Raw genomic sequence first — 14,889 nt, 5'->3', positions numbered from 1 at the left:
TTGAGCAAGACAGTAGAATAGGAAGCTCAAGACTTTCCTTCTCACACTGAGACACCAAATTAACTACAATACATAGACCAATTCCCTTTGTGAGAAAACCCAAAAGTTAAGAGGCTCCTGTGCCACAGGCAAGCATGAAACTAGCTGCATCAAAACCAACAAGAAAATTCATGGCACCCACTCTCCAGAGCCTCCCTGCCCCAGGCATAGCGTGATCAGGAGGAAACTCCCACCTGCCCCAGCTTCTTCCAGAGGAGGGGAAAAGTTGGAGCATGTGTCTAACATTCTGACTTTTCAGAGGGCTGCCCGAGGGAATGGTTTCTGTCTGGTCTGTCTTAGAGGGCATACTTCCAATCTCATTTTATGAGGCCTACATTACCCTGATACCAAAGGCAAAGACAAGAAATAAGACTACAGGCCGGGCTTCCCTGGTGGCGCAGTGGTTGAGCGTCTGCTTGCCGATTCAGGGGACACGGGTTCATGCACTGGTCCAGGAAGATCCCACATGCCGTGGAGCAGCTGGGCCCGTGAGCCACAGCCATTGAGCCTGAGCATCTGGAGTCTGTGCTCCGCAACGGGAGAGGCCACAACAGTGAGAGGCCCGCATACAGCAAAAAAAAAAAAAAGACTACAGGCCAATATCCCTGGTGAATGTAGATGCAAAAATCCTCAACAAAATACTAGCAAACTGAATCCAATAGCACATTGAAAGGATTATACACCATGACCAAGTGGGACTCATCCTTGGGATGCAAGGATGTTTCAACATTAAAAAAAAAAAAAAAGATCCACCACATTAATAGAACAAAGTAGAAAACTATCGCATGATCATATTTGACAAGATTTAACACATTTCATGATAAAAACACTCAACAGACTAGAAATAAAAGGAAATTAATTCAACATAATAAAAGCCATGTATGACAAGCCCATAGTTAACATCATACTTAATGGTACAAAACTGAAAGCTTTTCCTCTAAGATCAGGAAGAAGGCAAGAATGTCATGTTCGCCATTAATATTCAACATAATACTGTAGTCCTAGCTAGAGCAACTAGGAAAGAAAAAGAAAAGCCATCACAGTTTTAGAAAGGAAGAAGATATCTGCTTGCAAATAACATAATCTTAAATGTAGAAAACCCTAAAAGATTCCACCAAAAAAAAAAATGTTAGAAATAATAAACAAGTTGAGTAAAGTTCCAGGATAAAAAAATCAGCGTACAAAAATCAGTAGTATTTCCATATATTAACAATGAAACAACAATGAAAAATCTGAGAAGGAAACTAAAAAAAAATCCCATTTAAATATATCATTAAAAAGAATAAAATACTTAGGAGGATCTCCCTGGTGGCACAGTGGTCAAGAATCTGCCTGCCAATGCAGGGGACTTGGGTTCAAGCCCTGGTCCAGGAAGATCTCACATGCCATGGAGCAACTAAGCCCATGTGCCACAACTATTGAGCCTGTGCTCTGGAGCCCGCGAGCTACAACTACTGAGCCCATGTGCCACAACTACTGAAGCCCACGCACCTAGAGCCCAAGCTCCGCAACAAGAGAAGCCACAACCATGAGAAGCCTGCGCACCACAACGAAGTGTAGCCCCTGCTTGCCGCAACTAGAGAAAGCCTGTGTGCAGCAACAAAGACCCAACACAGCCAACAATAAATAAATAAATAAATAAATAAATAATTTATTTTTAAAAAATATTAAAATACTTAGGAATTAACTTAACCAAGGAAGTGAAAGACTTGTACATTGAAAACTATAAAACATTGCTGAAAGAAATTTAAAATAACACAAATAAATGGAAAGACATCTTGTGTTCATGGATTGGAAGACATAACATTGTTAAAGTATCCATATTACCAGACGCAATCTACAGCTTCAATGCAATCCCTATCAAAATGCCAATGCCATTTTACATTATTCTGCCATTATTACAGAAATATAAAAACCAATCTGAAAATTCATATAGAACCACAGAGGACCTTGATTAGCCAAAACAATCTTGACAAAGAACAAAGCTAGAAGCCTCATACTTCCTGACTTCAAAACATATTACAATGTTACAGTATTCAAAACGGTATGGTACTGGCCTAAAGACAGACATATGGACCAATGGAACAGAATACAGAGCCCAGAAATAAATCCATGCATACATGGTCAAATGATCTTCAACAAGGGTGCCATGACTAAACAATGGAGAAAGGATAGTTTCTTCAACTAACAGTGCTGGGAAACCTGAATATCCACAGGCAAAAAAAAGAAAAAAAACTGGATACTTATCTTATACCATACACAAAAATCAACTTAAAAGAGATCAAAGACTTAAATGTAAGACCTGAAACTATAAAACTCCTAGAAAAAAATATAGGGGAAAAGCTTCAAAACATTGACCTTGACAATGATTTCTTGGATTTAACACTGAAAATACAGGCAAAAAGAGCAAAAATAGACAAGTGGGACCACATCAAAATTGGAAGCTTCTGTGCAGCAAAGGAAACAATCACCAGAGTAAAAAGAAACCCTACAGAATGTAGAAAATATTTGCAAATCATATATCTGATAAGGAGTTAATATGCAAAATATATAATGTACTCTTTACATACAACACAATAACATAAAAACAAATAAACCGATTTTAAATGGGGCAAAGGACTTGAATAGACATTTCTCTAAAGAAGGCATACAAATGGCCAACAGGTTTATGAAAGGATGCTCAACATCATTAATTCTTAGGGAAATGCAAGACAAAACCACAATGAGATATCTCACACCTGTTAGGATTGCCATTATTGAAACAATAGAAAACAACAAATGCTAGCAATGATGTGTAGAAACTGAAACTCTTGGGTGATGCTGGGAATGTAAAATGGTACAACCACTGTGGAAAACAGTATGGAGGCTCCTCAAAAAATTAAAAAAAGAACTACCATGTAATCTAGCAATTCTACTTCTGGGTATTTATCCAAAAGAATTGAAAATAGTATCTCAAAGAGATATTCACATTCCTATATTCATTGCTGCATCATCCATAATAGTCAAGATGTGGAAACAATCTAATGGCCCATCCGCAGACACATGGATAAAATGTGGTATGTACATACAATTGAATGTTATTCAGCCCTAAAAAGGAAAGAAATCCTGCCATGTGTGACAATGTGGATGAACCTTGAGAACATACATTAAGCTAAGAGAAATAAGCCAGTCACAGAAGAAGAACACTGTATGATTCCACTTATATGAGATAGCTAAAGTAGTTAAACCCATAGAAGTGGAAAATAAAATGGTGGTTGTCAGGGTCTGTGAGAAGGGGGAAATGGGAGTTGGCTGCTTCAATAGGCATAGAGTTTTAGTCATACAAGATGAAAAAGTTCTAGATATCTATTGTACAACAATGTGTATATAATTAACAATATTGTACTGTATACTTAAAAGTTTGTTAAGAGGGCAAGTTTCATATTAAGTATCTTTTTAATCACAATTTTAAAAAACAGAGCCCATAAATGAGACCAAACTTAGATGGGCAGTTACTCCAAGACAAAGGAGGCAAGAATACACAATGGGGAAAAACAGTCCCTTCAATAAATTGTGTTGAGAAAATTAGACAGCTACATGCAAAAGAATCAAATTGGACTACTTTTTCACACCATGCACAAAAATAAATTCAGAATAAAGATATAAATTTAAAACCTGAAACCATAAATCTCTAGAATAAAATATAGGGAGTACACTCTTTGACATCGGTCTTAGTAATGTATTTTTGGATATGTCTCCTCAGGCAAGGGAAATAAAAGCAAAAATAAACAAACGGGACTACATCAAACTAAAAAGCTTTTGAACAGCAAAGGAAACTATCAACAAAATGAAAAGGCTGCCTACTGAATGGGAGAAGATTTTGCAAACAACATATCCAATAAGGGTTAATATCCAAAATGTGCAAAAACTCATATAACTCAACATCAATAAAACAAACAACCTGATTAAAAAATGGCCAGAGGATATGAAGAGACATTCTTCCAAAGAAGATATACAGATGGCCAACAGGTACATGAAAAGATGCTCAATATCACAGAAATGCAAATCAAAACCACAATGAGATATCACCTCACACCTGTAAGAATGACTATTGTCAAAAAGACAACAAATAACAAGTGTTGGTAAGGATAGGGAGAAAGGGAAACCTTGTACACTATTGGTAGGAATATAAATTGGTGCAGCTACTACAGAAAACAGTATGAAGCTTCCTCAAAAAACTAAAAATAAAACTACCATACAATCTGGCAATTCCACTCCTGGTATTTGTCCAAAGAAAACAAATACACTAATTAGAAAAGATATATGCACCCCTATGTTTATTGCAGCATTATTTACAATAGCCAAGATATGAAATGAACCTAAGTGCCAATCAAAAGATGAATGAATAAGGAAGAAGTGGTATATGTATATATTTATACACAATGGAATATTACTCGGTCATAAAAAAGAATGAAATCTTGCCATTTGCCACAGTGTGCATGAACCTAGAGGGAATTAAACTAAGTGAAATAAGTCAGACAGAGAAAGACAAATATTGTATGATTTCACTTACATGTGCAATCTAAAAAACAAAACAAATGATCAAACATAACAAAACAGAAAGAGTTATAGATACGGAACCAACAGGTGGTTACCAGAGGGGAGGGAGGTGGGGGAAAGAAAGAAATAGGAAAGGGAGATTAAGAGGTTCAAAATTCCACTTGCAAAATCAATGAGTCATGGGTACGAAATGTACAGCATGGGGAACATAGTCAATAACTATGTAATATCTTTCTATGGTGAGAGATCAAAACTGGACTTATTGTGGTGATCATTTTGAAATGTACTGAAATACTGAATCACTATGCTGTGCAACAGGAACTAGCATAGTGTTGTAGGTCAATTATACTTCAAAAACTAACTGACTCATAGAAAAAAAGATCAGATTTGTGGTTGTCAGAGGCAGCGGGTAAGAGAAGAAGGAATTGGATGAAGGCAGTCAAAAAGTACAAACTTTCAGTTATAAGATAAATATGTACTAGGAAAACAAACAAACAAACAGAAAGACACAGAAGTGGCAGAGGAGACATTCCATTGCAGAAGGGGAAGTTAAGAACTTTACCTGCTTCTTAGGAATGAAAGGCCAGGTGATTGCCACACAGAAGAGTGAAGTCTGGATTTTAGGGTACTTTTGATTTTAATGTATTTCTGTTAGATATGTTCATCTGAAGGAGCCTTGCATAGCTGAACAGAAGAATGACAGATAAGAATCCGCTGGTAGCCCTCAGGTCCTAATCATTCCAGAACATCTATGACGGTGAAACTTTTAAGTATAAATTAGAGAGATTAGACATTACACTTTGGTTTTTAAATGTCTAAAAAATTTCATAGATGTGCTTACTATTCTTCTGTAAATAACTGTATTTCTAATATGCTTAATATAAATGACCTATATGTTTATTTAAGATTTTTAATTGTAATACTAGATATTCTGTATGGCCTGTCTCCCCTATAGCCACACCTGACTAGCCTGAGTGGGAGACATTGTCCCAGGACAACTCACATGCAAACTGGCCAGGGATCTACAACTTAAAATAACTTAGTTTAAAACTCAGGTTAAAAATTGAGTTAAGCGACTTCCCTGGTGGCGCAGTGGTTAAGAATCTGCCTGCCAATGCAGGGGACACGGGGTTCGATCCCTGGTCCGGGAAGATCCCACATGTCCTGGAGCAACTAGGCCCGTGTGCCACAACTACTGAGACTGCACTCTAGAGCCCATGCTTCGCAGCAAGAGAAGCCACCACAAGGAGAAGCCTGTGAACCACAGCAAAGAGTAGTCCCCGCTCACCACAACTAGCGAAAGCCTGCACGCAGCAACGAAGACCCAACACAGCCAAAAATAAATAAATTAATTAATTTTAAAAAATTGAGTCAAATTTTTGACTGGATGCCATGAGGTAGAGAGAAGTCTAACCAACTGTAGCTCTGCACAAGCCAAAGTTCTGAGGGAACCAGAATTATGAGTCTAAGTGTTTCTGGAGGGTTGCCTCAGTCATAGATAGAAGAATAAAAAATTCAGTTTGCCATATCTTTTAGGATATCCCCTAAAACTGACATAGAGCTATTGTATTCACACTTAAGGCATCATACAATATATACACATACTTTTCACTCTGCTTTTGGAAATACATACAGTTCCTACCCATATTTAAAAGTCAGGAAAGCCCTCTTCTCTCAATTTTGCTTTTACTTTGAATTTTCTCTTAAATGTGTAAATCAGTATTAAAGATCAATGGTACTGAGAATGGTAAAGCCTGGTAAAAGGGCTACTATAAACTTTATAGAGTAGATAGAATTTTTACAAACAGTAATTTAATATAATTATGTAGAAACTGTACTTTTGAAACCATCAAAAAGGCTATTCTCATCTAATGACATCTGTTTGACTGTTTGTTGAGATTATACAAACATGTCCCTCACCAGTGACTTACCTGTAGAATTTATCTCTGGTGAAACTGCTTAGCAGACTAAGTCTGTCCTTGGCACCTCCCCTTAGTCACCTCTCGGCCGTCCAGTACTGCTGTGTTACATCCTTTGTACTTCCCCAATCCTTAAGCCATCGCTCTAGGATTTTTCTAGATAAGCTTCCTCCTTAACAAAATGTAGCTGCCCTGAGCCCAGCCAGATTACAGGCTTAGGCATCTAATAAAAATGAATTTACTTAAAAGATTTATGACTGATAATATCAGTAGTTTCAAGCGTAAGCCTTCCAGATAACACTTAGGGAACACTTAAAGGAAAAACTGAGTGGGAATTTTAGGCAGCATTTGAGACCTATAAGCTTTTGGCCTACTCACAACACATAGAGGTCAACATGAAATCTATGTCCAGGGTACTATGAAGAGCAGTAAGATATTTATTTGAAACTCATGCTTTTTCAATTATTAGTGTATAATGTATAGAACATTTTTCTTTAAATCGGGACATTTATAAAAGCTGTTGAATATATTTTCAGTGCCATTAGACTTCAAATGATTTTACTGAGGGATTTTCCATGAACATGAAAATGTATAAGCTACACTCTGGCACAGATGTTATACTCAAGTCTGAAGGCAGCCGAGCACACAGACAAAGGATATGGACTGTGGACTCATCTTTGGTTCAAATCATTGCTACTCAGTGACTATATGACCTCTGGCAAGTGGCTTAACCAATCTAAACCTCAGGTTCCTCAACCATAAAATAGAGATTAAATAATAGAGAATTTTGAGGATTAAATGATAAAATGCATGTAAAGCACTCATCTAGTATAGTCGAAGTACATAAGAACTCAATATATATTAGTTATTGTTATTAATTGGCAGATTGTGTACTGAATATGTTTTTGATGTTTACCATTCATAGTGGCTATAATTTAAAAATATTTTTTAAACTAATGCAGCACCAATTTTGACTTAATATATTCTGGTTATTATATTCAAAATGAAAATGACTTTACTAGTTTTTTTGATTAAAAAACACCTAATCAGACATTTGAATCACAAAGAAAATTATAAAGGAAAAAATCACTCAAATTTATATATGTAGAGATTATACCTCATTATTACTTTAATAATATTTTTTTTGCCAAAACAGGATTAATCTACCATCTGTTTCTGTTTTTGAGATATAATTGTAGAGCACTTGTTTCTTGATTTCTATTCAGAAACTAGCCATGAAAATGGAAAGGTAGCCTCTCTTTTTGGAGAAGCAGGAGAGAGTAGAAGTGAAGCCTCTGGTTCCATCCTGCCTGGGTTCAAATTCCAGCTTTACTACTTACTAGACATAGCATTGTGGGTAAGTCAGTTAAGTGCTGCATCTCAGCTTCCTTATCTGTGAAATGGAGTTATTGGAAGGATTAAAGGAGTTAATACAGAAAGTGCTTAAAATAGTGCCTGGTACATAGTAAGAAAAATATAGGAGTTAACTATTATTATATATGGTCATACAAAGGTACCTATGATATATTGTTATACAAATAAAAGTCAGCTCATAGAACAAGTTATATAATATTTCCCATTTGTATAAAAAGAACAAAGTATATAATGATACATCTATTTATATACATAAGCATAAAAATATTTTAAAGTCTCTATATACAACTGCTAATGTGATTATCTTTTTTTTTTTTTTTAGTTTTGTTTTATTTGACTATATCTCTCTTTTTTTTTTTTTGCGGTACGCGGTCCTCTCACTGTTGTGGCTTCTCCCGTTGCGGAGCACAGGCTCCGGACGTGCAGCCTCAGCGGCCATGTCTCACAGGCCCAGCCACTCCGCGGCATGTGGGATCTTCCCGGACCGGGGCACGAACCCGTGTCCCCTGCATCGGCAGGCGGGCTCTCAACCACTGCGCCACCAGAGAAGCCCTATGTGACTATATCTTAAACTATTTTATTATATCTATTCAGGCACAGTAATTATATAATTCTAAAACAAAAACAAAATAAGTACATTCTGAGAAATATAGTTTCCTTCTTTCTCCTCTATCCTCTTCCTTCTCCCCACCTCACAGTTGCCCACTTGGATAGTTTTAATTTTTCCATTAAGATATAAATGCATCAATATATAGAAGTGCATAAACTATATGAATTATATTCACTTCCTTGCCAAAATAAAGCTAACTGCACAAAGTATTCTGATAGCCACTGACAAGTTAGGTCGGCAGAGCCCAAAGAAGTTACTCCTTATGTCACAGCTGCCCAGTGCTCTCTTAGGAGGATGCACCTGATTTATTCAATCCACGTCCTATTGACTGATGTTTCAATCTTATCACCAAAAATGCTGCAAAAATAGGTTTGTGTTTGTGAAAAAAATCTGCTTTTAATCTTTATATAAAATTGGAATAATTATTCGGAGAGCAAACAAATTTCCCAGCCCTAATGACAGGTACTCAATATTTTATATTCTCCAGAGTCGTCTGATTGCAATAATATCAAACTCCAACATTCCTTCTAAATTTAAAAATAATGGCTTTTACTAAATTTTTTAATAGGTCTTTATTGGACTATAATTTCTTCACCATACTGTGTTAGTTTCTGTTGTACAACAAAATGAATCAGCCATATGCATACATATATCCCCATATCACCTTGTTCCTAATCCTCCCTCCCACCCTCCCTACCCCACATCTCTAGGTCATTGCAAAGCACCAAGCTGACCCCCCTGTGCTATGCTGCTTCTTCCCACTAGCTATTTTATATTTGTTAGTGTATATATGTCCATGCTACTCTGACTTCACCCCAGCTTCCCCCTCCACACCCCGGATCCTCAAGTCCATTCTCTATGTCTACGTCTTTATTCCTGTCCTGTCACTAGGTTCTTCAGAACTTTTCTTTTTTAGATTCCATATATATGCGTTAGCATATGGTATTTTTTTCTCTTTCTGACTTACTTCACTCTGTATGACAGACTCTAGTTCCATTCACCTCACTACAAATAACTCATTTTCATTTCTTTTTATGGCTGAGTAATATTCCACTGTATACATGTGCCACATCTTCTTTATCCTTTCATCTGTTGCTTGACATTTAGGTTGCTTCCATGTCTACGTCCTGGCTATTGTAAATAGTGCTGAAATGAAGATTGTGGTATGTGTCTCTTTTTGGATTATGGCTTTCTCAGGGTATGTGCCCAGTAGTGGGATTGCTGGGTCATATGGTAGTTCTAATTTTAATTTTTTAAGGAACCTCCATACTGTTCTCCATAGTGGTTGTACCAATTTACATTCCCACCAACAGTGCAAGAGGGTACCCTTTTCACCACACCCTTTCCAGCATTTATTGTTTCCAGATATTTTGATAATGGCCATTTTGACCAGTGTGAGGTGATACCTCACTGTAATTTTGATTTGCATTTCTCTAATAATTAGTGATGCTGAGCCTCTTTTCATGTGCCTCTGGGCCATCTGTATGTCTTCTTTGGAGAAATGTCTATTTAGGTCTTCTGTCCATTTTTTAATTGGATTGCTTGGTTTTTTTGATATTGAGCTCCATGAGCTGTTTGCATATTTTAGATATTAATCCTTTGTCCCTTGGTTCATTTGCAAATCTTTTTTCCTATTCTGAGGGTTGTCTTTTCATCTTGTTTATGGTTTCCTTTGCTGTGCAAAAGCTTTTAAGTTTCATTAGGTCCCATTTGTTTATTTTTGCTTTTATTTTCATTACTCTAGGAGGTGGGTCAAAAAAGATCTTGCTGTGGTTTATGTCAAAGAGTGTTTTACCTATGTTTTCCTCTAAGAGTTTTATAGTATCTCCTCTTACACTTAGATCTTTAATCCATTTGGAGCTTATTTTTTTGTATGGTGTTAGGTAGTGTTCTAATTTCATTCTTTTACATGTAGCTGTCCCGTTTCCCAGCACCACTTATTGAAGAGGCTGTCTTTCTCCATTGTATGCTCTCCCTCCTTTGTCATAAATTAGGTGACCATATATGTGTGGGTCTATCTCTGGGCTTTCTATCCTGTACCATTGATCTATATTTCTATTTTTGTGCCAGTACCATACTGTCTTGATTACTGTAGCTTTGTAGTATAGTTTCATGTCTGAGAGCCTGTTCCTCCAGTTCCATTGTTCTTTCTCAAGATTACTTTGGCTATTCGGGGTCTTTTGTGTTTCCATATGAATTGTAAATTTCTTGTTCTAATTCTGTGAAGAATGCCATTGGTAGTTTGATAGGGATTGCATTGAAGCTGCAGATTGCTTTGGGTAGTATAGTCATTTTCACAATATTGATTCTTCCAATCCAAAAGCATGGTATATTTCCCCATCTGTTAATGCCACCTTTTATTTCTTTCATCAGTGTTTTATAGTTTTCTGAGTACAAGTCTTTTGCCTCCTTAGGTAGGTTTATTCCTAGGTATTTTATTCATTTTTTTGCAGTGGTAAATGGGATTGTTTCCTTAATTTCTCTTTCTGATTTTTTTTGTTCCTAGTGTATAGGAATGCCAGAGATGTGCATTAATTTTGTATCCTGAAACCTTACCAAATTCATTGATTAGCTCTAGTAGTTTTCTGGTGGCATCTTTGGGATATTTTATGTATAGGATCATGTCACTGGCAAACAGTAACAGTTTTACTTCTTTTCCAATTTGTATTCCTTTTATTTCTTTTTCTTCTCTGATTGCCATGGCTTGGACTTCCAAAACTATGTTGAATAAGAGGGGCTAGAGTGGACATCCTTGTCTTGTTCCTGATCTTAGTGGAAATGCTTTCAGTTTTTCACCATTGAGTATGATGTTTGCTGTGGGTTTGTCATACATCGCCTTAATTATGTTGAGGTAGTTTCCCTCTATGCCCATTTTCTGGAGAGTTTTTATCATAAATCGGTGTTGAATTTTGTCAAAAAGTTTTTCTGCATCTATTGAGATGATCATATGGTTTTTATTCCTTAATTTGTTGATATGGTGGATCACATTGATTGATTTGCATATATTGAAGAATCCTTGCATTCCTGGGATAAACCCCACTTGATCATGGTGTATGATCCTTTTAATATATTGTTGGATTCTGTTTGCTAGTATTTTGTTCAGGATTTTTGTATCTATGTTCATCAGTGATAGTGGTCTATAATGTTATTTTTTTGTGATATCTTTTTCTGGTTTTGGTATCAGGGTGATGTTGACTTCATATAATGAATTTGGGAGTGTTCCTCCCTCTGCAATTGGTTTGAAGTTTGCGAAGGATCAGTGTTAGCTCTTCTCTAAATATTTGATAGAATTCACCTCTGGAGCCATCCATTCCTGGACTTTTGTTTGTTGGAAGATTTTTTTTTTTTTTTTTTTTTTTTGCGGTATGTGGGCCTCTCACTGTTGTGGCCTCTCCCATTGCGGAGCACAAGCTCTGGACACACAGGTTCATCGGCCATGGCTCACGGGCCCAGCCGCTCCGCAGCATGTGGGATCTTCCCAGACCGGGGCACGAAGCCGTATCCCCTTTATTGGCAGGCAGACTCTCAACCACTGCGCCACCAGGGAAGCCCTGTTGGAAGATTTTTAATTACAGTATCAATTTCATTACTTGTGATAGGTCTGTTTATATTTTCTAATTCTTCCCGGTTCAGTCTTGGAAAATTGTACCTTTCCAAGAATTTGTCCATTTCTTCGTGGTTGTCCATTTTATTAGCATATAATTGTTTGTAGTAGTCTCTTATAATAATTTGTATTTCTGTGGTGTTTGTTGTGATTTCTCCTTTTTCATTTCTAATTTTATTGATTTGCATCCACTCCCTTCTTTCCTTGGTGAGTCTGGCTAAGGGTTTATCAATTTTGTTTATCTTCTTAAAGAACCAGTTTTAGTTTTATTGATCTTTGCTATTGTTTTCTTTGTTTCTATTTCATTTATTTCTGTTCTGATCTTTATGATTACTTTCCTTCTACTGACTTCAGGTTTTCTTTGTTCTTTTTCTCTGGTTGCTTTAGGTGCAGGGTTAGATTGTTTATTTGAGATTTTCCTTGTTTCTTGAGGTGAGATTGAATTGCTATAAATTCCCCTCTTAGAACTGCTTTTGCTGCATCCCATAGGTTTTGGGGTGACATGTTTTCATTGTCACTTGTTTCTATGTATTTTTAAATTTCCTCTTTGATTTCTTCAGTGATCTCTTGGTTACTTAGTAGAGCACCATTTAGCCTCCATGTATTTGTGTTTTTCTCAGTTTTTTTCCTGTAACTGATTTCCAATCTCAAAGCATTGTGGTCAGAAAAGATGCTTGATATGATTTCAATTTTCTTAAATTTTCTGAGGCTTGATTTGTGACCCAAGGTGTGATCTATCGTGGAGAATGTTCCATGTGCACTTGAGAAGAAAGTGTATTCTGCCACTTTCTGGTGGAATGTTCTATAAATATCAATTAGATCTATCTGGCCTATTGTGTCATTTAAAGCTTGTGTTTCCTTATTTATTTTCTGTTTGGATGATCTGTCCATTGGTGTAAATGGGGTGTTCAAGTCCCCTACTATTATTGTGTTACTGCCGATTTCCCCTTTCATGATTGTTAGCATTTGCCTTACGTATTTAGGTGCTCCTATGTTGGGTGCGTAAACATTTACAATTATTTTATCTTCTTCTTGGATTGATCCCTTGATCATTATGTAGTGTCCTTCCTTATCTCTTGTAACAGTCTTTATTTTAAAGTCTATTTTATCTGATACGAGTATTGCTACTCCAGCTTTCTTTTGATTTCCATTTGCATGGAATATCTTTTTCCATCCCTTCACTTTCAGTCTGTATGTGTCCCTAGGTCTGAAGTGGGTTTCTTGTAGACAGCATATATATGGGTCATGTTTTTGTATCCATTCAGCGAGCCTGTGTCTTTTACTTGGGGCGTTTAATCCATTTATATTCAAGGTTATTATCAATATGTATGTTCCTATCACCACTTTCTTAATTGTTTTGGGTTTGTTTTTGTGGGTCTTTTTCACCTCTTGTGTTTACCGCTTAGAATAAGTTTCTTTAGCATTTGTTGTAAAGCTGCTTTGGTGGTGCTGAATTCTCTTAGCTTTTGCTTCTCTGAAAAGCTTTTGATTTCTCAAATCAAATGAGATCCTTGCTGAGTACAGTAATCTTGGTTGTAGTTTTTTCTCTTTCATCACTTTAAGTATATACTGCCACTCCCTTCTGGCCTGCAGTTTCTGCTGAAAAATCAGCTGATAACGTTATGGGGATTCCTTTGTATGTTATTTTTTGTTTTTCCCTTACTGCTTTTAATATTTTTTCTTTGAATTTAATTTTTGTTAGTTTGATTAATATGTCTCATGGATGTCTCTCCTAGGGTTTATCCTATATGGGGCTCTTTGGGCTCCCTGGAATTGGATGACTCTTTCTTTTCTCATGTTGGGGAAGTTTTACACTATAATCTCTTCAAATATTTTCTCAGATGGTTTCTTTTTCTCTTCTTCTTCGGGGACCCTACACTTTGAATGTTGGTGTGTTTAGTGTTGCCCAGATGTCTCTGAGATTGCCTTCAATTCTCTTCATTCTTTTTTCTTTATTCTGTTTCTTGGCAGTTATTTCCACCATTTCATCTTTTAGCTCACTTATTCATTCTTCTGCCTCAGTTATTCTGTTATTGTTTCCTTCTAGTGTATTTTTCATTTCAGTTATTGTGTTGTTCATCTCTGTTTGTTCTTTAGTTCTTCTAGATCTTTGTTACACATTTCTTGTATTGTCTCAAACCGTGTCACCATTCTATTTCCAAGACTTTGGATCATCTCTACTATCATTAGTCTGAATTATTTTTCAGGTAGATTGCCTATTTCCCCTTCATTTATTTGGTCTTGTAGGATTTTACCTTGCTCCTTCATCTGTGAGATTTTTGTCACCCTCCCTTTTTTTTTTTGATGAGTGGGACTGTGTTCCTGTCTTACTGGTTGTTTGGCCTGAGGCTTCCAACAGTGGAGCTTGTAGGCTATTGGGTAGAGCTGGGTCATGGTGCTGAGATGAAGACCTCCAGGAGACCTCACTCCAATGAATATTCCCTGGGGTCTGAGGCTCTCTGTTAGTCCAGTGGTTCGGACTCGGAGCTCCCACCACAGGAGCTTCAGCCCGACCCTCAGCTCATGAACCTGGATCCTGCAAGCTGTGCAGGGTGGCAAAAAAAAAAAAAAAAAAAGGGAGAACAATAACAAAGTAAAGAAATAAAATTAGACTAGGAAATTAACAGACATGTTAGAAAGAATACAAAAATAAAAATATAGATGAAACAACAACCAGAAGGTAAAACAGAACCACAGTAGTTAAACAGAGGAGGAGAAAAAAAAAAAAAGGTGGAAAGGCCTTGGCTGTGGAGGGCGGGGCCTAAGCAGGGGCGAGGTTTGGGCGGTGGGCATGGCCTATGCTT

The sequence above is a fragment of the Mesoplodon densirostris genome, chromosome 2, assembly GCF_025265405.1.
Source record: "Mesoplodon densirostris isolate mMesDen1 chromosome 2, mMesDen1 primary haplotype, whole genome shotgun sequence".
Lineage (NCBI taxonomy): Eukaryota > Metazoa > Chordata > Mammalia > Artiodactyla > Ziphiidae > Mesoplodon > Mesoplodon densirostris.
Note: the sequence above shows the minus strand (reverse complement) of the source record.